This window comes from Dipodomys spectabilis, unplaced genomic scaffold (genome assembly GCF_019054845.1).
Source record: "Dipodomys spectabilis isolate Male_0828 unplaced genomic scaffold, ASM1905484v1 ptg000783l, whole genome shotgun sequence".
Lineage (NCBI taxonomy): Eukaryota > Metazoa > Chordata > Mammalia > Rodentia > Heteromyidae > Dipodomys > Dipodomys spectabilis.
Genome location: NW_024871460.1, coordinates 18,756,017 through 18,778,216, shown reverse-complemented (window position 1 = coordinate 18,778,216; position 22,200 = coordinate 18,756,017). Strand labels below are relative to the sequence as shown.

General features: G+C 37.9%; 1 protein-coding gene across 4 annotated transcripts in view; it reads right to left on the bottom strand.

Annotated features, from left to right (window-relative positions):
• The window catches only part of Ncald (neurocalcin delta), a 377,152-nt gene that overhangs the window by 65,014 nt on the left and 289,938 nt on the right, over positions 1–22,200 (bottom strand). The window contains exon 1 of one of the 4 annotated variants that reach the window (XM_042672984.1): positions 16,096–16,197. The exons of 2 other annotated variants lie outside the window; for them this stretch is intronic. The gene's annotated coding sequence lies outside the window, so the exon portion shown is untranslated. Of the gene's footprint in view, positions 1–15,214; positions 15,418–16,095; positions 16,198–22,200 lie in introns of those variants that run through there. One more of the 4 variants, XM_042672986.1, reaches the window with a different exon arrangement.

Here is a 22,200-nt window from a genome sequence, read left to right as displayed (position 1 = left end):
AAGCTTTCTGTGGTTTTGCAATGTTCTTGTGAAGAGGTAGTTCAATACAACTAATACAACTCTATACAAGCGCAAGTAGATCCTTTTACGTAAATTTACAAAAAAGACTGGAATAGATTTTTGTTTTTGTCGGTCATGGGGCCTGAACTCTAGGCCTGGGCACTGTCCCTCAGCTCTTCAGCTCAAGGCTAATACTCTACCACTTGAGCCACAGTGCCACTTCTGCTTTTTCTGTTTATGTGGTGCTGAGAAATCGAACCCAGGGCCTTATGCATGCAAGGCAAGCACTCTACCACTGAGCCACCTTCCCAGTCCCCTGGAATAGGTTTTTAAAATCTTATATAGAACCACAAAGAAGCTTTTACTGACACCTACAGAATGCAGACATCAACATGTCTGCTAAAAGAGAATAGCTCTCCTCAGACTGGCATTCTCTCATGGGCAACAGCTGGGAAACCTTGGAATCTCATTGCCATCATGGCTCACAGACACAAGACATTAGAGATTTTACCTAGATGAACTAATAATAATCAACAGCTTTGTGGAAATGACTCCCACCAACCCTTTGAAAACATGCTCCACTTTGCCTTTGTGTCTTTTCTATATGGACCCTTCTTCATAAAACTACTTTTCCCAGAGCTTCACTTGACTAATAAGGAGCCCAATGGACACATTTTTAGCACAGGCCTGTTTCTAAGGTCAACATCAAGCTTGTTTATTTCTTTGTTCACTCACTTAGCAATTCAATCTGGTTTATACATTTTATTCCAGATGCAAGTCACTATATTTACTTTCAGAGAGCTTAGAGTTTAATGGAGAAGATAGAATGGAAATGAGAACTGTGTGGCTAGGGTTCGTAGTGGAGTACTTCAACATGGCCTGAGTAAAGCCTTAAGAATGAAGCAGTTCCTGGTTGAGGCAAATATGACAAATCTGATGACAAAATAGGCTCATGTGCCCCATTTCCACACTTCCTCCATTTTCTGTTGGTCATGAGGCTTGAACTCACGGTCTAGGTGCTGTCCCTGAGCTCTTTTGCTCAAAGCTAGCACTCTACCACTTTGAGCCAAAGCTCCCATATCCAGCATTTTGTTGGTTAATTGGAGAGAAGAGTCTCATGCACTTTCCTGCCTGGTCTGGCTTCAAACCATGGTCCTCAGATCTCAGCCTCCTGAGATTACAGGTCTGAGTCACTAGCACCCAGCTCCCAGCCCCTTTCACTTTGTTATATTTGTATAAATGAACCAATCAGGGTTGGGATGACTGTAGTCACGGAGGAAAGAGAAACACCTTCATTCAGAGTAAAATGTGTACCTTGACCATTATGACCACCACAGTGAAACAGATTCTGATATTAATGTAATTTAGCCTCAAGATGGGAGAGTGAGCATGAGCGCTTAGCTACAAATATGTATGGAAAGGCAGATATGTATTTAGAAGAAAAAAAATCTCTAATAGGGTGGAAGCCAGGAAAGTTTGCCATCAGACGAGAGAAATTTAAAGAAAATTTTGGAAAATAGCAAACAGATGTAGCTAGATTGGCCAAAAGAAAAAAGAAAAGAAAAAAACCCAATGACATAAAATAGATTTTAGAGAAAGCTGATAATAAGATGGTATCTGTTCTTTCCCAAAGAACCTGAAGAAATGAGGGCCAGAATTACATCAAAAAGAATCAGTGAGGGTAATTAGTAAAAGGATTCTGCAAAGACCACTGTCCACTTCTTTCTACTCTCCCCTAAGCTCTGAATAGAAGGTCAATTCACCAAAGTTAGTTAACTCCTAAAAATAAAGCCTTCCTTGTTTTGTTAGTTTAGACAATCTTAAATTTGTTTCTTACTCTCCTGTTTTCCATGAACTTCCAGCCTTGCCTTTGATGAGGAGGAGCAAGGCAGAAAACCATTCCTAGGAACTCCAACCAGCCGTCTCTACTAGTGAGCCTGCTCTTTGTTTATAAATATGACTAGGTCAGTCAAAAGCCACCAGTCACTGAAGAAAAACAAACATCATGATAGAGAAGGATCCAGATGAAGAACAGAACAATGGGTACTAAAGGAAATAGAGTTTGACTAGGACAAAGATGACTTTATTTTTTGCTTGAAAAACACTATTTTCAGGGAAATTTGGGAAAACATTACATCTACAAACATAAAGAATGATTTTTAAAAGATGCTCAGTAGTGGAAAGGCTGAAAAATTGACATGAAATGACCCAAAAATGAATTTGAGAACTTCAAATGAAAATAAGTAAAATCTGACTGTACTTGAAAAAGATATGAGAAAAGTTAAGGACATAGAGGAAAGAGAAACATATCTAACATCTCCTTGAGCTGTAAAACTTGCAATAGTTCCCATAATAAGCATGACTGGAGGAAAAACAGAGAAGATGGAGAAGATAAGCATTTCAATGAAATAATAGAAGGATGTTTTCCAGTGTCAAATAAACCTTAAATCCTGGGATTTAAAAATCCCTAAGAAGACTAATGAATAAAAGATACATCTGAATGTGTCCTGGTAAAATCTATGATCTCCAAGCACAATGAGAAAGTCCTAAAAGTTCACAGAAGAGGAAAGCAATCTATATAAGGATCAAAGTCAAAATGGTGACCATCTTTGGTTCTGCTTCTAAGTTGCTAGGAGACAAGAAAACAAAAGTCATAAACTTGAGGCGGAGAGTTATTATGAATCAATCTTTTAGTTGTAAGGGATTTCTATATAGCAGTTCTTTGGCCATTCTGGGAAAAAAACACAAATAACTCCAGCAAAACTGAAACTGAGTCTAAGGAAGGCGTTGAAAAGAAAGGGTACATTTGTGAAGGAAGAATTCTTAGGGGACTAGCTAATATTTGGCTTAAACTAGAATAGTAATAGCAAAGTACAACTTTCACAAGAAATTAGATTTGAGCAACAAGTTCAAATTCTTAATTTCATAGTTTGCCTATTAGAGCAAGATTAAACATAATTTTAACCTTTAAGATAGTAGTGATTATCTTTAAGATATTAATCATGATATTTCTTTTCTTGTTTATATCCCTCAGCATTTTCCAAATGTTATATGATAAATATTTATATATAATTAGTAGCTTAAAATGATTATTAATCAAAAATCAATAAAGACAATTTGAATATAGAACTAGGACTATAAAATATCCCAGATTCAAAGACTTTCTTTTGGATAAGAAAGATGACCAATAGGGTGATTACATAAAAATTGTATTAGCCGCCCATGTAATTGTAACCCCTCTGTACAGTATGTTCTCAAATAAAATAAAATTAAATTAAAAAAAAATTGTATTAGCCATGTGCTATATGTGTGTATATATACATATATATCTCTTAAGTCCAGGTATTCTAAAATGGGAGACATGCTGCTTTTTTTCTTTTTCTTTTTTCTTTCTTATTTTTGTCGGTCCTGGGGCTTGAGCTCTGGGCCTGGGCGCTGTACCTCAGCTCTTCAGCTCAAGGCTAGCGCTCTACCACTTGAGCCACAGTGCCACTTTCAGCTTTTTCTTCTTATGTGGTGCTGAGGAATTGAACCCAGGGCCTCATGCATGCAAGGCAAGCACTCTATCACTGAGCTATCTTTCCGGCCCTTTATTTTTCTTTTGTATAGCATCTTAAATTCAATATCATACCCTATACATAAGTTTTCTATCCTTTGGAATTCTAACAAAGTAATCCTTCTGACAGGATACTGACAGAGCATATCATAGCACCTTGATTGGTATTTGATATTAGTTTGTTCTGAGAGTCAGAGAAGAAAGAGTCTTTTTTCCTACATTTTGGGAAATGACCAGACAGTAGATGATCAAAAGTAATTTTTTAAAATGGAATTCATGGTGCTGGGAAAATGGCTCAGTGGTAGAGCACTTGCCTTGCATGCATGAGGCCCTGGGTTCAATTCCTCAGCACTATATAACCAGGAAAAAAAAGCCAGAAGTGGCACTGTGGCTCAAGTGGTAGAGCGCTAGCCTTGAGCTGAAGAGCTGAGGGACAGCGTCTAGGCCCAGAGTTCAGGCCCCACGACCGGACCAAAAAAAAAAAAGGAATTCAGACTAATGGTTGTATTTTTCTTAAATGACTTCCATTTTTTGGAAACATCTATTAAATATACGAGAAAAAAATTATGAAAAGTATAACTTCCACTTAAAATTTCATTAAACTCCCTCCACAGAGAATCCCTAAAATAGAATAGTCCACTCTAACTGCCACTGACAGTTGATCCTGTATGAGAGTTCAGGGCTCACCCATCCCTGAGTAGCCAGGAAGGACAAGATCATTTGGGCAGCTGTGAACTCAGAACCCAGAAATCATTTTCATTTCCAGCATCTACAAGTATCAACAGTATTGACAAGGGAAGTCTTCAAATTGTAAAGCCTACTTTCACCTACCATCAGAGCTGAGTTTAAGACTCTTCTCATTGGTTTAAAAATATTCAGGTAATTGGAGAGTTAAAAGACATACTACTGATTCGGTTTCCCACAAGGAAAGGACCTTAGGGACAGAACTCAGGACAAGCTGTTGAGTGACTAACTAACAAATGGATTTGATAGCCACATAGAGGTTGTTTTCTATCATGCTCCCATTACATGTACATATTGAACATATTTTTGCACGTATGATATGCAATATTCTTAAGAGTGGCATGATCTGGTTAAGGACATTCCAATACTTGCCAAACACATATATTAATGAACAAATGTTCAAAGCCTTCAAATAAAATGACATGAAATAAAGACTTACAATTAAAATTTTATCAAACAGAATTTACTCTTTCATTGGTGACTTGATTCAGATTTTTTTCAGAGTAATGGTGCAATGTCCTAAGGATTTTATTATAAACATCAAGCTCATAATCCTTATGTTTTTTTCTTTTTGTTGTTGCTATTGATGCTGGGGTATGAACTAAGGGACTGGGTGCTGTCCTTTTTGCTCAAGGCTGATACTTTACCATTTGAGTTTCACCACCATTTTATCCCTAGTTAATGAACAAAAAGTGGTTAACTGGAGATAAAAGACTCAAGACCTTTCTGCCTGGGCTGGCTTTGAATTATGATCCTCAGATATCAGCCTTCTGAGTAACTAGAATTACAGGTGTGAGCCACTAACACCAAGTAGTTTTATAGAAAATGTTATAAATGCTTGATTTAGTATGGGTTTTATGTGAATGTAACCTTACCAAGTCATAGTTTGGCCAAGGAGGAGATTCCCTTACTTTACTCTAAACCATTAGAGCAGAAAATAGAGCCAGACAGTAAATAACTCACCTATAAATACAACCCAACTAAAATTAAGAAGACTAATTGCACAGTTTTGATGGCAAAACAAATTTAATATCTTTTTAATTGGAAAAGTTAGAATTTTTCTAGGAGGAAAAATGGAGAAAAATGAAACATTTAACTTAGCACATAGGTTTCAAACAATGCATCCTGTTTGTAGCAAAAGGAAACAGGTTATTGAAATGTTATAAAACTATTTAACACATACATTACTTGTCTGCTTCTAGGTTCCTGCTGTTATCAGATCAAATTCCTCATAAGTCCATCAATTCTAGCTCCCATCTTATAGATAATACATCTTTTCTTTTAAGATAATTATCTTGATTTTTTTGTCACTAGGATATTCTCATGATACTACTTATGGGTCATCCTTTCATTCTTTTGGTTAAGCCAACCACTTTTCAACCCCTAAGATCCAAAGTTCACTGCCACTCTAAAGTCAACTCAATGCTGTATATCCTCTCAGGTTAATCTAGTCATTAATCACTTAGAGCTTTCACGTGTATCCATCATGACACTAGGCATTGTGAGAGTCTTAAACAAAGATAGATAACATAAATCTGGCCCCTTAGATACATCTGTTGCCCAGTTTCCCTAACATGACGATAGGCTTGTCAAAGACTGCCGGGTCCAGTGTTATCCTAGCAGTATCTGTCTCATTTAGTGGGAACATCTTGGATGAGGAGATGTGCCCTTATTACTGAAAGGTCTTGGTAATTGGATCACATCTGCCTTTTGTCTATAGTGAGTAAGTGAGGGACAAGTGGAAAAACATGCCAGTACTTGGACACAGAAAGAATATTCGCATGGATTCCCAGCTGCAGGGTCCGCTGTATGGAGTCAACAAGCCTTAAATGAATAAATGAATGAGTACTTTTCCTATGCCAAAGTGAGAAGACCATCAGAAAGGGCTAAAGTTTAAGCAAGCAAGAAGAGAATTAGGGGTGTTGATTTCTCTGCAACCTAAGATCAGAGATTCCTCTTTGAGTTAAGGACAAAATTAGCACATTTCTGATCATACCAAATGCTAGTTATCCAAGCATATGAAGCCACAAGTCAATGGGATAGCTGCGATTTTGGCAATTTTTAAGAGGAAAAAGAAAAAAAAAACAGCTTTGCTGAATAAGCTAAATTGTACCTGGCCAAGGGGGATTCCCGCACTTTACTATAAACCATTAGAGCAGAAAATAGGCCCAGAAATGTTGGAAATGGGCCAAAAGAGAGTGTCAAGGAGATAGCAAGGTCTAACAATAGAACAGTAGGCAGCAGATTAGCTAGAGTAGGCGTGGGAAGGAGGAAAACAGTGGCAGTGAGAATGGCACAAATACTGCCATCTACACAGGACCCTCCTACAAGCAGGGTCTAGCCAGCAGGGGGCTATGAGTAAGAGTTCACTAAGGCATGTGGTCTATAGCATTAGTAAGTAGGTTGCTATTTCAAATCTACAAGCAGGTTATATTTCTGGAGTTTATTATAATTTCATTGCTAACTGACATATTTTATTTCAGAAATTATTTTAAGTTAGGTGAGGTCGTTAGAAGCCCATACGCCTATTTAATCAATATGTACCTGAAGGTTATTCTTCTATAGAGGTATTTCACTAGGTTTAGTTACCAGTTAACTAAGATCTTACAGGCTTCAAATAACAACTTCTATTTTATTCATAAATGTGCACATTAAGCAAGAGCTCATCAGGGCGTGCTCATCTGTATCTGTCCAGCATCCAGAGAGATAAGGGAGACAGTGGAATCTCTACAGATTCACATGTCTGGTGGATGTTGCCTTAGCCCTAACTGGAGCCATTGGTGTTTCTGGACCTCTTCATAACATGATGGCTGGGTTCCAAGAAAAAAGGTCAGGCATGAGATAAACAAAGATAGCCTAAGACTTTTTGTGATCTAGCCTAGAAAAGCATCCAACATCATTTCCACTGTACTCTATCAGTGAGGCCAATCACAAATTCATTTGGTTTAAAGTAGATAGTTAGACTTCATCCTTTAATGGGGACTGACATTCTACAAGAGCAAGTCAGAATGGAAGTGATTGTATGCCCATTTTGGAAGATTACATTGTTCAGCAATATACACTATTACTAGTTATAGACATGGCAATGTATTCTAACTTGAAGAGTAATATAGCATAGTGAATGAAGAGCAAGAATTGTGGAGCTAAACATCTAGAGATCCATTATATACATATACACATACGTGTGTGTGTGTGTGTGTGTGTGTGTGTGTGTGTGTGTGTGTGGTGTGTAAACCACAGGAGGCTTGTTTAAACTTTCTGTGTCTTTGTTCCTTGTTTCAAAAACTGGGATGTTGTAAAAAAAAAACAAAACATTATTTTGAAAGGACCATAGAGGACTACGTAGCTTCCTACATGTTAGTTGTTTGAACAGCAGAGACACACATCTTCCAACTCCAGCACTGCTTCCTCCCCCGTCTCCAAGAGGATGCTGGTGGCTGTAACTTCAGTAACTATGGCTCAGAGATTCTAGTAAAGAACCCCTTGGAGGTGGTGCACTCCAATCAGTTTAACTAGATATTAGGAACCTAAGTCCCTGGATGATTGTGTAAAACAGAGCTCTTTTCTGCAACCTCTTTTGTGAACGAGTGATAAATGGACAGAACTGAATTCCTAATGCCATCAGAATTAAGGCCCATTTAATATAGCACTGAGCCTATCTCAGTTAGATTAATACGGGAAAAATGGGAGAGATACTTGGGCACTAATGTAAGCATTGCTTAAAGAAAAAAAAATTAAAAGATGGTTCTCATTATTTGCATACATAGGGTGCTGGCATAAATGAAATTCATTCTCTAAACCAGTCTGCGCAGTCTCATTTATATTCTGAATGAGAGCCTTTGGCCCCCTAGGAATAGGACTTGGCATACTAACCCAGAGTCCCTGTCACTGGTAGAAAGAGATGGCTCACAAATGTGGCCCGTGGTTTGCTAGCTGAAATGCCTCTTCTGAGCTATGAGTCTGGTGTAGAATCGAATGGTTATCAGGTTGCCTCCTTGTTCTGATGTGTTTTTCCTTGTTTTCTTTCTTTTAGTAAAAACTCTCCTTTTTACTAAGAGATCAGCATGGCTACTGAACCCTGGTTGCTGTTACACAAAGGTATTCCCTACACAGCAAGTTCCATGAGAAATCTTGTCCACCTTGTTCCTCATAGCATCTCTAGTGTCTAATCTAGTATTAGGTATATAGTAGGTACTCAAAACTTACTGAGTACACCAAAATCAGAATAAGGAAAAGCTCATGCAGACAAAAGTCAGAATCTCCCAAAGTAACTAGGGTTCTACCTCGTTAGATATCTCTGATACCTACCAATGGTAGATGTCACTCAAGGGTTGCATTAGTGCCGAACTCAAACGCCTGATAATAACACTGTGGATGCAGCAGGCAGTTAATAAGTGTTTTCTGAATGGGTGATCAGGCTGAGCCTGATCCATAGTAAGACTTGGGATAGGTAGGATGGGATCATTTCAGTGGAATGCTATTTTTTTATTATATCTCCAAGAGGATGTTGTAAATATGGTCGTCACAAAATTGATGGTGGTTTTTACTTGTATGAATCATATGAGAGTCTGTGTGAGTCTGCTGAGTAGACAGCCAAAGAACACAGCATTCTTCTTTGACATTTACCTCTAAAAGGTGGCTTTATATGTATGACAGCAAAGAAACTCCAATGTCATCATTTAAAAATCCATTCTTGAGCAAGGATAAGAACCACATGGTTATCTCAATAGATGCAGAAAAAGCATTCGACAAGATCCAACACCCCTTTATGATGAAGGTTTTGGAAAAATTAGGAATTCATGGAACATTCCTCAATACAATAAAGGCTGTATATGACAAACCTACAGCCAGCATTATACTTAATGGTGAAAAACTAAAGCCATTTCCTCTTAACTCAGGAACAAGACAAGGATGTCCACTCTCTCCACTTCTCTTCAATCTAGTATTAGAATGCCTAACTACAGCAATAAGACAAGATGCAGACATAAAGGGAATTCAAATAGGGAAAGAAGAAATAAAACTCTCCCTCTTTTCAGATGACATGATCTTGTATTTAAAGAATCCCATAGACTCCACTCCCAAATTACTCAAGCTAATTCAAAACTTTGGCAAAGTAGCAGGGTATAAAATTAACCCCCCAAAATCAATGGCTTTTCTGTATGGCAACAATGAGAAAAGTGTGGCTGAAATAAGGAAAGTAACTCCATTTGTAATAGCCCCTCAAAAAATAAAATACCTAGGAATTAACTTAACCAAAGAAGTGAAGGACCTCTATGATGAAAACTTTAAAATCTTGAAAAAGGAAATCAAAACAGAACTTAGAAAATGGCAAAACCTCCCATGCTCCTGGATTGGAAAGATTAACATCGTGAAAATGGCAATACTTCCCAAGGCTATCTACAAATTCAATGCGATACCTATCAAAATTCCAACCTCATTCTTCAAGGAAATAGAAGAGACAATCCAAAAATTCATATGGAACAATAAAAGACCCCGAATAGCAAAAACGCTCCTCAACGGAAAGAACACTGCTTGTGGAATATCAATACCAAATTTCAAACTCTACTATAAAGCCATAGTAATCAAAACAGCTTGGTACTGGCATAAGAACAGACCTCAGGACCAATGGAATAGAATTGAAAACCCAGAAATGAACCTACAGACCTATAGCCAACTAATCTTCGATAAGGGAGCTAAAATAATAGAATGGAAGAAAGACAGCCTCTTCAGTAAATGGTGCTGGCAAAATTGGTTAACTACTTGTAGAAAACTAAAACTAGATCCTTATATATCACCCTGCACCAGAATCAACTCCAAATGGATTAAAGACCTCGGAGTCAAAGCAGACATTCTGAAAACATTACAGGATGGAATATGAGAAACCCTAGGCCTCCTTGGCTCAGGCCAAAATTTTCTTAATAGAGACCTGGAAACACAACAAATCAAAGAAAGGTTGGACAAATGGGATTGCATGAAGTTGCAGAGCTTCTGCATGGCAAAGGACATAGCTAGCAAGATCAATAGAAAGCCCACAGATTGGGAGAAGATCTTCACTAGCCATACAATGGACAAGGGTCTCATATCTAAAATATACTTGGAACTCAAAAAATTAAATCCCCCAACAACAAATCCTCAAAGAAACAACTGCCCAATAAATAAGTGGGCTAAAGACTTGAAGAGAAACTTCTCTGAAGAAGAAAGAAGGATGGCCAATAGACACATGAAGAAATGCTCAACCTCCCTAGCCATAAAAGAAATGCAAATCAAAACAACATTGAGATACCACCTCACCCCAGTTAGAATGGCTATAATCAAGAACTCTAACAACAACAGATGCTGGAGGGGATGTGGACAGAAGGGAACCTTACTTCATTGTTGGTGGGAGTGTAAACTTGTTCAACCACTTTGGAAAGCAGTATAGAGGTTCCTGAAAAGACTTCACATAGACCTCCCCTATGACCCAGCAATCCCACTTTTGGGCATTTACCCAAATGTTTACAAACAAGACCACAGTAAAGCTACCAGCACAACTATGTTTATTGCAGCATTATTTACCATAGCTAAGATATGGAACCAACCCAGATGCCCCTCAGTAGATGAATGGATCAAGAAAATGTGGTATATATACACAATGGAATTCTATGCCTCCATCAGAAAGAATGACATTTCCCCATTTGTTAGGAAATGGAAAGGCTTGGAAAAAATTATATTAAGTGAAGTAAGCCAAGCCCAAAGAAACATAGGTCCCATGGTTTCCCTTATTTGCAGTATCTAGTATATGTATGAGTCAAGCAGGAAAGGTCAGATAATGTGATGTTAGGAAAATGAACCCTTAGATATGTTTTTTTCTTTCATGCATTTGTTTCTAACTAATTTATAAGATGATTTCTTTGTAGCTTTGTATGTCCCTCCTCCACAGTATAATTTGTGGAGGAGATGGGGAAAAACAAGTCGTTTAAGGATACAGGTGGACCCGATGCAACTATGAGAAGTACAAGTTGTCATGTCGAAAACAAATTTTACAACTTTGGTGCGGGGGGGGGGGGGGGGGGGGGAGGGGGTTAGGTGTGGGGTGGGGGAGGCTGGGAAGGGATGTGAAGGGTAAACAAAGGAGGAGGCTGCAATGCTTGATAAGAAATGTACTCATTATCTTGCTCATGTAATTGTAACCCCTCTGTACAGTATGTTCACAAAAAATTAAAATTAAAATTAAAAAAAAGAAACATACTCATTACCTTGATCATGTAATTGTAACCCCTCTGTATAGTATTTTTACAATAAAAAACTTATTATTAAAAAAAGAAAAAAATCCATTCTTGCATACAAGTAATGTAGATAGCCTTTGGTTTTCCTGGAGTTTCTGGGGGAAAAAATTCAGAAAACATGGACAATCCTCTCCTTAAGACAGGAAGCAAAGTGGGCGCCGGTGGCTCACTCCTAGCTACTCAGGAGGCTGGATCTGAGGATCACAGTTCAAAGCCAGCCCAGGCAGGAAAGTCTGTGAGACTCTTATCTCCAATAAACCACTAAAAAACCGAAGTGACATTGTAGCTCAAGCCGTAGAGCTCTTGCCTTGAGCTGAAGAGCTGAGGGACAGTGCCCAGGCCCAGAGTTCAAGCACCACAACCAACCAAAAAAAAAAAAAAGACAGGAAGCAGCTATATAAAATCTTTCAAACTAGAGATGTTTTTTCCTACAAATCAAATGTAAGATTTCATTGTGATCTGAGCATATTCTGTTTTACATTAACATAAAGGAAACTTTAAAGAGATACTGTGTCTTTAATTCAAGGTATTTATAGGTATATATTCTTTAAAAAAATCCCCTAAATTTAGCCACAGAGAACAGGCTGCTTTTAGTTTGGAAACTGTGGCTCCAGTGAATTTAAATATTTATCACATAAATTTTATCTCAAAGTCTCAATGAGCACTAACTTTCATGGTATCACTTCTGGAAACAATAAAAGTTGCTGCATTATTTTGGAATGTTGTTTCTAGTTGGATTTTCATCATGAGGCACCATTTAAATAAGTTAATTTCATAAAAAGAAAATAATGACACATTCCTTTCTGAACATAAAGTTTCAGCCAGCTACTATCAAGAAGGAAAGTATACAGTCAGGGAGTGAGAGATTAGTTAAAGTTTTCCCAAGTTTCTTTATCAGGTTGCTACAGAGACCCAGAGTCTCCAAAGCAGGTGTTCGTTCCTAATCCACAGAGTAAGAAATGTTTGAGAACATCCTCTTTCATAATCCCTCTGAGAACAACATGAAGAAAAATTGCTAAGCCTCCATTTCAAATGTGAAGGATTTGGGTTGGGTTTAAACAACAGCTTGTGTAAAATGTCATACTTCCTGTTCTCTTACGCGACGCGGGGATGATGGCGCTGATGTAATAGAAGGATGACTTGGAACGTTCCAAACACAGTCAGCGGATGCAGAGTTCCCCCAGTTGTGTGGAAAGAAAAATCTGGCAATATCTTCTGCACATTTAAAATGAGGTGAGGAATGAGGCCATTACTTTTATGTATGTCATACATGAACACCTCCTGCCGTGGATCTAAAATATCCTCTAAGTCCAATTAAGGTATTACACTCAGATTTCTTAGGAGGTGTCTCCATTTCCCACTGTATGATGACTATGTTTTAGCTTGGAGACCTCTGGCAGATAAATGTGAAGTAAATGGAATGAACACTACAATTTTTCAACACACACATACATGCATACGTGTGTGTGTGTGTGTGTGTGTGCGCGCGCGTGCCTTACATTAAGCTATGAAGTCATAGGTAGGTCTTTAATGTTCTTCTCTTCAAATGTGTTTGCACACAAAGTACCTTCTAGAGTGTTTCTTCAGCCACGATCTCATATAACATCCAGCATTCTTCATTTAAGAACTACTTGCTTATCTTCCCTGAGTGCATAAAGGTCCCTTTGTAAACAGCACATGCATAAACACTCTAAGTTTTCCTCTTAACCCTTCTCTAACCAGGTAAGAGTTTCCTGGTGCAGGTAATATGGGTCTGCTATGAAGCTCTGGGAGGAAAATAAGGGAGAGTGACAATTAGTGTATGAACGTGACATCCGTTTCCCACAGGATTTGGTGAGTTCTGGAAATTCACACCCTGGGAGAATAAAATCCTATCTGAATATGGAAATGACATTCTGGATATTGTCCAGTAAGTAGTTCTATAACCTTTTGGTGTCACAGACTCTCCTATCATTTAGCTCAGGGACAGACAGAATTCAAGAGAACTCAGTGAACTTGGCTGGAAAAAATTACATTCTGGTTTTCACAACCTCAAACTGAAATTTAGTATTAATTTCAATTAATACTAAACCAAACCATGATGTCTATGATATTGTTGCCAAGAGAAACCACAGATATTTTCACATCATGTTACACTTATTATACCAACTCAGTCTCAAAATACCATGTATGCACACCAGGACTTCCAAACTATGGCAGCTGTTGCCCCTGCTGCTAGTTTGTACTATTTGATAATGCATTATTAATAATGTACCTGTACTATTTAATAATGTATTATTAATAATGTACATATCAGAATTGCTATAAAAATTGGCTCATGTTTTTAGATAAAATTGATTTCCCTTGAAATTCTGCATGGCTTATTTTAAAAACCTCACTCTTGAAGGAGTCTATAGGTTTCACCAGGCTGCCAAAGAAGCTCATGGCACCCAAAAGGTTAAGAATCCCCGAAACTATACACAAGGCATTTAATAATGCAACAGCCAGGTTTCTAATCATTCCTTACCAGAATTTGTTGAAGCTCAAACAAACTTGACTTTGACATCAGCATAATCTTGTTGCTGCAAATGAATTATTCTAAGAAGAGCCAATTTTTCTTTTTCTTTTTTTTTTGCCATGGGCGAAGACCTGTAGACTAGAGATATCTCAGCTTTCATAGCATAGCTTGCTTTCTATAGACCACATCATTGACATTTTGCCATTAACACTGCATTAGTCTGTTATATTTTATAGCATTGAAATTCAATCTATAAGAGGAATATAGTAGTCATCTTATGACTTCATTTTAAAACACAGAGGGAACACTAAGAAAAGCTATCATGACAATACCATAGTTTGAGTAAAAGAAGGAAGCATCGAAGTGCACCCCATCATCCATGGTGCTTTTAATGATGGCACTAACTGGTCCTCTCCATGGTCAATTAAAATATTACACAGCAATTAACATATTTTAAGGGGTGTTAAAATAGGCCCTTTAGGTTATTATAATTACAAGATCAATTAAGTGATGAGATGGTGTCGCAGTTGATGTGTTGAGAATAATAGTGCATTTGATTTTTGGAAAAATCCTCCATGGAGGTTCTGACCAAAATAGACACACTGAACACCAGCAAGCTAAACGAAGAGCCACTCATAGAAAGCTATTAAGAAACTATTAATATAGCCATAATTATTCACTTCACACTGTTCAAAATTCCCATAAAATAAATAAATAAATAACCATCAGTATGTTGAAACTATAAAGAACATAAAAACAAAACCAATATGTTGTTATATTGAATTGAGATATACTTCATGCACCATCAACTATATATATATATATATATATATATATATAGTTAAGCCTGTTTTTTCCTTGTAAAATTACTATCTATATTACATCTGGTATGTTAAATTTTGCATTTTTCCTGTTAAATCTATAAGATTTAGAAATGTGGTTATAAATCTATGCTTCCATTAACTTCAATACCAGAGGTTTTCATTGAATTCTATGCTACAAAACAGTCCAACTTCGTGTGCAATGAAAGCAAATTCTGAATTATTAAACTTGGAAAGGAAACAAACTATACCAATGCAAATAAAACAATCTGAAGTATATTGTAGGAATAACAACCCTACTAACCACAGTTAGTGAAAAAACCCTACTAACCACAGTTACCAAATTATTCACCTAAGATCTAATGCAAATTTTCAGTGACTAAGTCTGAGTTGAAGTAGACCTTGTATCAATGACATATTTAGTTTCAAGTCTATTGTTTTCTTCCCTGGATAATTACTTTAATTAAAAAAACAGCTTGCAGGGGTCCTTATTAAAAGACTATCGAATGACATTCTCTTCACAGACCTATTTGCAGGAGAGGGCACTGAAAATGTGTACTTTCCTCTCACAGCCAAAACGCAACTCCATGCACACTGCATGTAAAGATTCCATCCCAGCTTCCATGGCATGCTCTGAATTATTTTTCTCTAAACAGGAAACTGTTGACAGTTTTCTCCAGTATTTTCAGAATGCCAAGGTCTTATTTACAGAAAAATTCCAACTTTGAGTCTAATGTTCTTGCTCACTCTCCGCATTGTTGCTAATAATGAGTTTACGAACAAGCTAGAAAGCAAATTCCTAACTGTTCTTGGCTGATTCAGAAGCAGGGAGCAATTGCAAAACGGAAAAAGTTAGTTACACACTAAGAAATGCTGGACTTTTAAATCCCAAACAATACTAAAGGAAAGATTCCTGGAATTCACAAGAGCACACTGGGCTCAAGTGACAAGTCTGTATCTTTAAATGAGGTTACATTAGCAAGTGTTGAGCAAGAATAGCAATTATATTTTAACCTCCTTCACGGAACATTAATCCCAATTTAACCAAATTCCATAGCCTTTGCACAAAATTCATGACTAGGAGCTGTTTCACATTCTTTGCTGGGTCTAACAAGAATTGCTCATGAAGACAAACTTGCAGAAGATAAGAGAGGAGAAAACCACATGAGCTATAAAAACACCTAACTATAATACACAAAGCAAACTCATTACCTCACACAGAAGGGCAGGGTTTAGCAGTCCATGCTCCACAGACCCTGGGAAGCAACAGCAGCAGCAGCAGCAGTGGTGGTGGCGGCAGCAGCAGCGGCCAGCATCTACCAGATTCTCCCAAGCCTTTGGCTGTGTGGACTCAGCCACAGACTCTGCCTCTAGCTGACGTCAAAGTCTCTGTCACATGGCCAGATGAAAGCCAAGAGAGCATTGGTTGTCGTAGCAACCACAGAACGGCTCTGAAATTATTTCAATAGGTCATCTGTCACTGTGGTGTGTGTGTGTGTGTGTGTGTGTGTGTGTGTGTATACTCACAGTACACAGACATCACCCACAGTTCTTGACAATGACAATGTCATTCCCAAAGTTGTGACTCAGAATTGCTTACAACTTTCTTCTTTAAAGCTTCAGCATCTTTCTTTACAGTTGCTTACAGGAAGATGCACGCTATTTGGAAGTTCCCACTGATCTTACTATTACCACTATCAAATGTCTGTCTGTCTGACTGACTGTCTACTTCTCTGTATCTATCTCTTCAGCACCAAAGGAAAGAAACCAGAAAAATTCTGGAGGTATTTTTTCTTAGCTAGTTCAATTTATTTGTAATCAAATGAAGAAAAACAGAACCTGAAGTAGAGTTAAAAGATATTTTAAAAAAAAACTCAAAACTGTCAGACAGGTGCTGATGGATAATGCCTATAATCTTAGCTCTTTAGGAGGTTGAGATCTGAGGTTGAGATCTGTGGTTCAAAACCAATGTGGACAGAAAACTGAACAGAACTCTTATTTCTAATTAATAAATTAAAAAAAAAACTAAAAAACAGCAATGGAAGTGTGATTAAAGTGGTAGAGCACCAGCAATGAGGAAAAAAAGGGGAGGAAAAAAAAAAACAAGCAAGAGCATGAGGTCCTGAGCGGCCCAGTACAGGCACACAGACAAAAAAATGTTATTAAAATTATTATGACATTTAAAACATCCATTTGATCAAATTCATTCTACGAAAAGATATTTTTAAAAGGAAATTTTTTTATTGTTACTATAATGGGATTTTATTGTTACTATGAAGGGATTACCATTTCATAAGCTAGCTAATGAGCACATTTCTTTTTGGACAATATCACCCAAAAAGATTTATTTATTTTTGATGGTCCTGGGGCTTGAACTCAGGACCCCCACATGTCCCTGAGCCTCTTTGTGCTCAATGGTTGCACTCTACCACTTAAGCTACTTCCTGTTCTTTCTGAACAGTGTTATTGGAGATAAGAGTCTCACAGACTTTTCTGCCCATGCTGACTTTGAACTATGATCCTCAGAGCTCAGCCTCCTGAGGATCCAGGCATGAGCCACTGGTACTTGGTTCAAAAAGGTATTTTTTCAAACTATGGAAGAATCACATGGATGCACTTGGCCCACACTAAGGTTGGCAAGGAATCAGATGATGAGCCTGAGACTAAGTTGGAGGGAGAAATACCACAGTAGTGCATTGTAAAATGTATATGTAGAAATGATGCCCTAACACTTTCAGCACAGCACTACATTCAAGTATATGTGAGTAAGCCAAAACCTCTGCTTAGCAGCCACCATGCAGGTGGCATGTCCTTCTCTCTCAAATATTCCAATCTATACCGTTTGCTGGTGTTCAGCACCATGTAAATGGGTTAGTGCCCCACAAATGCCAATTAAATGAAAGCCTAGGAGAGCAAGCTAGAAGGATGGTCTTACCTGTTTTCCACCTTCAGCTTCATTTCCTTTAGGAACACTCTAGCTTTTTTTGGCCTTCTATACATGCTTATATCCTGTACAATTCTCCTTCTTAATGAACAGGAAGTCAATTAAATACATTTAATGAAACTCATTGGAAAGTCTTCTGAAAAAGACTTTAAGAAAAGACATTAAGGAAATGTCTAGCCTTTCAGGGCTGACACAATGGTACAGACCTATGATCCCAGCTACTTGGAAAGAGGTCTGAGGTCAGCCCAGGCGACCATACCTGAAAACTAACTAAAGCTATAAGGGTTGGGGTGTGGCTCTGGAGCACTTGTGCTTTGCCACTGTGAGGTTCTGGGTTCAAACCCCAATAGCATCAAAAAGAACAGAAAAGAAGAAAAAGTAGGACTACTCAAAGGACAGAGCTAAAAGTCAAGGAAGAAGAAAAGAAAACATTTCTCTAAAAAAGCTCTAAGGATCCTTACATGCTATGAGTATATTGTACGCACACACACACACATAAGCATATATATGTATATATACACACATGTATATACACACATGGAAATACACATACGGAAATACATATATGTATATATCTATGTACATATGTTTAGAGAATGGCTCTGGGTTGTTACAAAATACAAATGGAAGCTATGGCAGATGGGCAGATTATGTTGGTGTCACTTTAGAATGAATCTCTTCAGTGGACTGGGAATCACTTCTTTAATGACAAGACTATTTTCCAATCTGTTTGATTATAAAGGTTCCCTTTCCACCTTCCTTTCCTCTTCCTTAGAGAAGTTAGAGTTTTCTTAGAGAAGTTATTTTCTGGATGCTATTAGCTACAGCACTGTAAAATCAAACTACAAAGAACTCAAGTTGGGTATTGGTGGCTCACTCCTGTAATCCTAGCTACTCAGGAGGCTGAGATCTGAGGATTGCTGTTTGAAGCCAGCTCAGGCAAGAAAGTCTGTGAGACTCTGACCTCCAATTAATAACAGAAAAAAACAGAAGCAGAGCAGTAGCTCAAATGGTACAGTGTTAGCCTTGAGCCAAAAGAAGACCAGGACAGTGCCCAGGCCCAGAGTTCAACCCCCAGGACTGGCAAGAGAAACAAACAAATAACAAACAGACAAACAAAACAACAAAGAACTCTGCTCCTCTAATTTCAGATGAATGAAAGTTGGGAATTTACTTGTTTGGATGGGGACAACGGACTCTGATATCTAAGGGAAAGATTTCACCCTTCGTCACAATTCATACATTTTTGTTCTAGTTATAGTTTTGTTTCCCACTCCCACACCTCCATTCAGAAGTATATATTATAGACCTAGGGGCTGGAGTCTAGAAGAGGTTAGAGAAAGTGTATCCTCCTAGACATCCTGGGCCTCGAGGTCTCTCAGCTGTCTCTGGCTCCCAATCCATGGTTGAATGGCGCCTCTTCTGCCTCTGCGAAGCTTTAGCATCCCAGAGTAAAACTGCAGAGCCACCCTCTGCCACTAGGGGAGGCCCCCTGAAACAGGAAGTTTTCAGCTCTAAAATTTCTAAACTCAGAACCTCATGCTTATTTGGCAGGCATTCTACCACGCGAGCCATAATTCCAGTGCATAGTTAGAATCATCTAACATTTTAATTAAGTATGTTTTAATATATACTGAATTAGGTTTAAACGTCTAATAAATTAATTAGTGAATGGACTTCAAAATGAAATCTGGTCTGGAGGATGTGGCTGGGTATAGAGCACCTATCTAGCAAGCATGAGGCCCTGAGTTCAAACCCTAGTACTGCTAAAAAGAAAGAAAAAGAATAATGGGTGAACTAAGTTCTATAATCTGCTTCTAATTTGTCATCATTAATTTCCTCTTGCAAACAATTTGACCTAGAGATTCCACTTACAAACCAGGACTAACAGTCTTCTGCAGAGTTAAATCATAATGCTGTTTTCTTTAGAACTCAAGTTTCTATCAAATTGACTAATTAATCCAAATGCAGTTGAAAGCATCATTTGAAGTATATATAAGCTCCTTCTCCAATGACAGTCCACCACCTCAAAAACAGCAAATATGACCTAAATGAGGTCATATTTTTAAGATGAAAATGATTCATCAAATGTAAAATTATCCATTCAAAAAAGTTCTCCACCATTACTTTCACCTGCTATAAGCAGCATCTGGTCTGTGTATTATTATTAATCTGACTGCTTTGCCAGAAATAATTGGTGAAGGCCACACTTGAACTAACAGGATCAAGAATAGGCAGTAGCAGCCTTTTTTTTTTTGTCGGTCGTGGGCCTTGAACTCTGGGCCTGAGCACTGTCCCTCAGCTCTTCAGCTCAAGGCTAGTGCTCTACCACTTGAGCTACAGGCCACTTCCAGTTCTCTGGTGGTTTATTGGAGATAAGAGTTTCACGCACTTTCCTGTCTGGGCTGGCTTTGAACTGTGATCCTCAGATCTCAGCCTCCTGAGTAGCTAGGATTACAGGCATGAGCCACTGGTGCCCGGCCAGCCTGTTTTTGTCGAGGTATCTAGGTAAAGATATTGCTGTCTCCTCTGCCTTAACATTAATGGGAGAGCCCTGGATCTATTTTTCGGAGTTCCCTGGTTCAAATCTTATCTCTTATGATAGGACCTTGGGCAAGTTGTTTGTTTGTTTGAAGTGCTCTGAGCCACTGTGACTACACTCTAAGGTTGTTGAGACAATCATGAAATGGATTTATTCTAAAAGTCTGGTCCCTGTCCAAGAGTATAGGACTCGAATGTTTGTGTCATTTCTTGTTTATCTTACTGACTGATAAATCTATGAAGACCGTTCAGAGAAAGGATGGGATTTTTTTCATCTCTAGAACCCTATGGTTAACACAGGGCCCAGATACGATGAGTGCTCAACCCATGTTGAATAGCTCATTGGAAAAGACTTTCTGAACAATAGAAAGAAATGATTTCTTTTTCTTCCTACTAACAGAGAAGGGAAAGGCTTTCAAGACTCCATCCCCAACACACACACACACACACAAACACACACAAAAGGCCAGGAAGAAAGAAAGAAAACAAAAAAGTTGACTTATTTACAAAATCATTTAGCAATGGATGGACTCAGGTAAATTTAAATTTATTATTACTGAATCCTGAATGTTTATGACAAGTATACATACAGATGTTGATATGATTTGTGATTATTACTGTTGGTCCTAGACAATAATTTACTTTAACTGATGTTAAGTACTTGCTGTATGTGGAACATTATTCTAAGTACTCTTCATAGAGTAAGTCATTCACTATGGTATCTATGAAGCTGGTATTATTCTTTTCCACATTTCACAATTAGAGAAATCAAAACATAGGTTAAGTTACTTGCCTACCTAAATACATATCAGCACTGGAATTCATATCAGGAAGCCTAGTTCCACAAAAATTTGGAAATAATTTACATTTGATATATTTTTAGGAGGACTTGGATTTGTTTTGTTTATTTTGGAACTTTTCTGCATCTAGAAATTCTAAATATCATAATCTAGCTCTGCCCTAAGAAGTAGTAAGGCAAGAAAAAAATAAACATGGAAATATGAACCAAGGATAGTAAGCAAAGTAAAACTATAAATCACCTTAAACAAAACTATGCCAAATGTAGCTGGACACTCCTATACTAGCTACTATACTATCCTAGCTACTAAGGAGGCTGAGATCTGGAGGATTATGATTTAAAGTCCATCTGGGCAGGCGGCTCAAGTGGTGTAGTGCCTGCTATGAGAAAGCAAGTTGAATGAGGGCATTGGACTCTGAGTTCAAGCTCTGTTAGAGGCAAAACAAAACAAAGCACAATCCTATGCCAACATTATTAAAATCCAACATTTAGTCATAGACTTAGATGACTTCTATTTTCTGCTTGATATATTTTTTAAAAGTGGTTGGGAAACCTCAGAGAGTAGCAAAAATCGAAATAATTTAAGTGCCAAGATTTCAGATAAAAGAAAAATATATTGAATATCTTAGACTGTTTGGTTTGCTATATAACAAAATTCCATTAACTGGGAGGCATATGAGCAACAGAAGTTTATTTCTCCCAATTCGAAAGTTGGGAAAATGACCAAGATGCCATCAGATTTGGTGTCCTGGGAGGGCCTGTTTCCTAGCTTGTAGAATGCTTCTAGTTTAATAACTAAGTCCTTTGCTGTGCAGAAACTTTTTATTGTGATATAATCTCATATCTCTCTCCTATTTTCTCTGCCCCTGGGACTCTTGTAAGTACCATGCACTGATTGTGCCACTGGAGCTTGTCGCCCCTGGGACTTTTTTCATGAAGCTCCTGCGTATTCCTATAAGTTCTAATGTTTCTCCTACTCTACCTTGCAGTAATTTCAAAGTTGTCTTTGTTCCAGTTTGAATTGATATTGGTG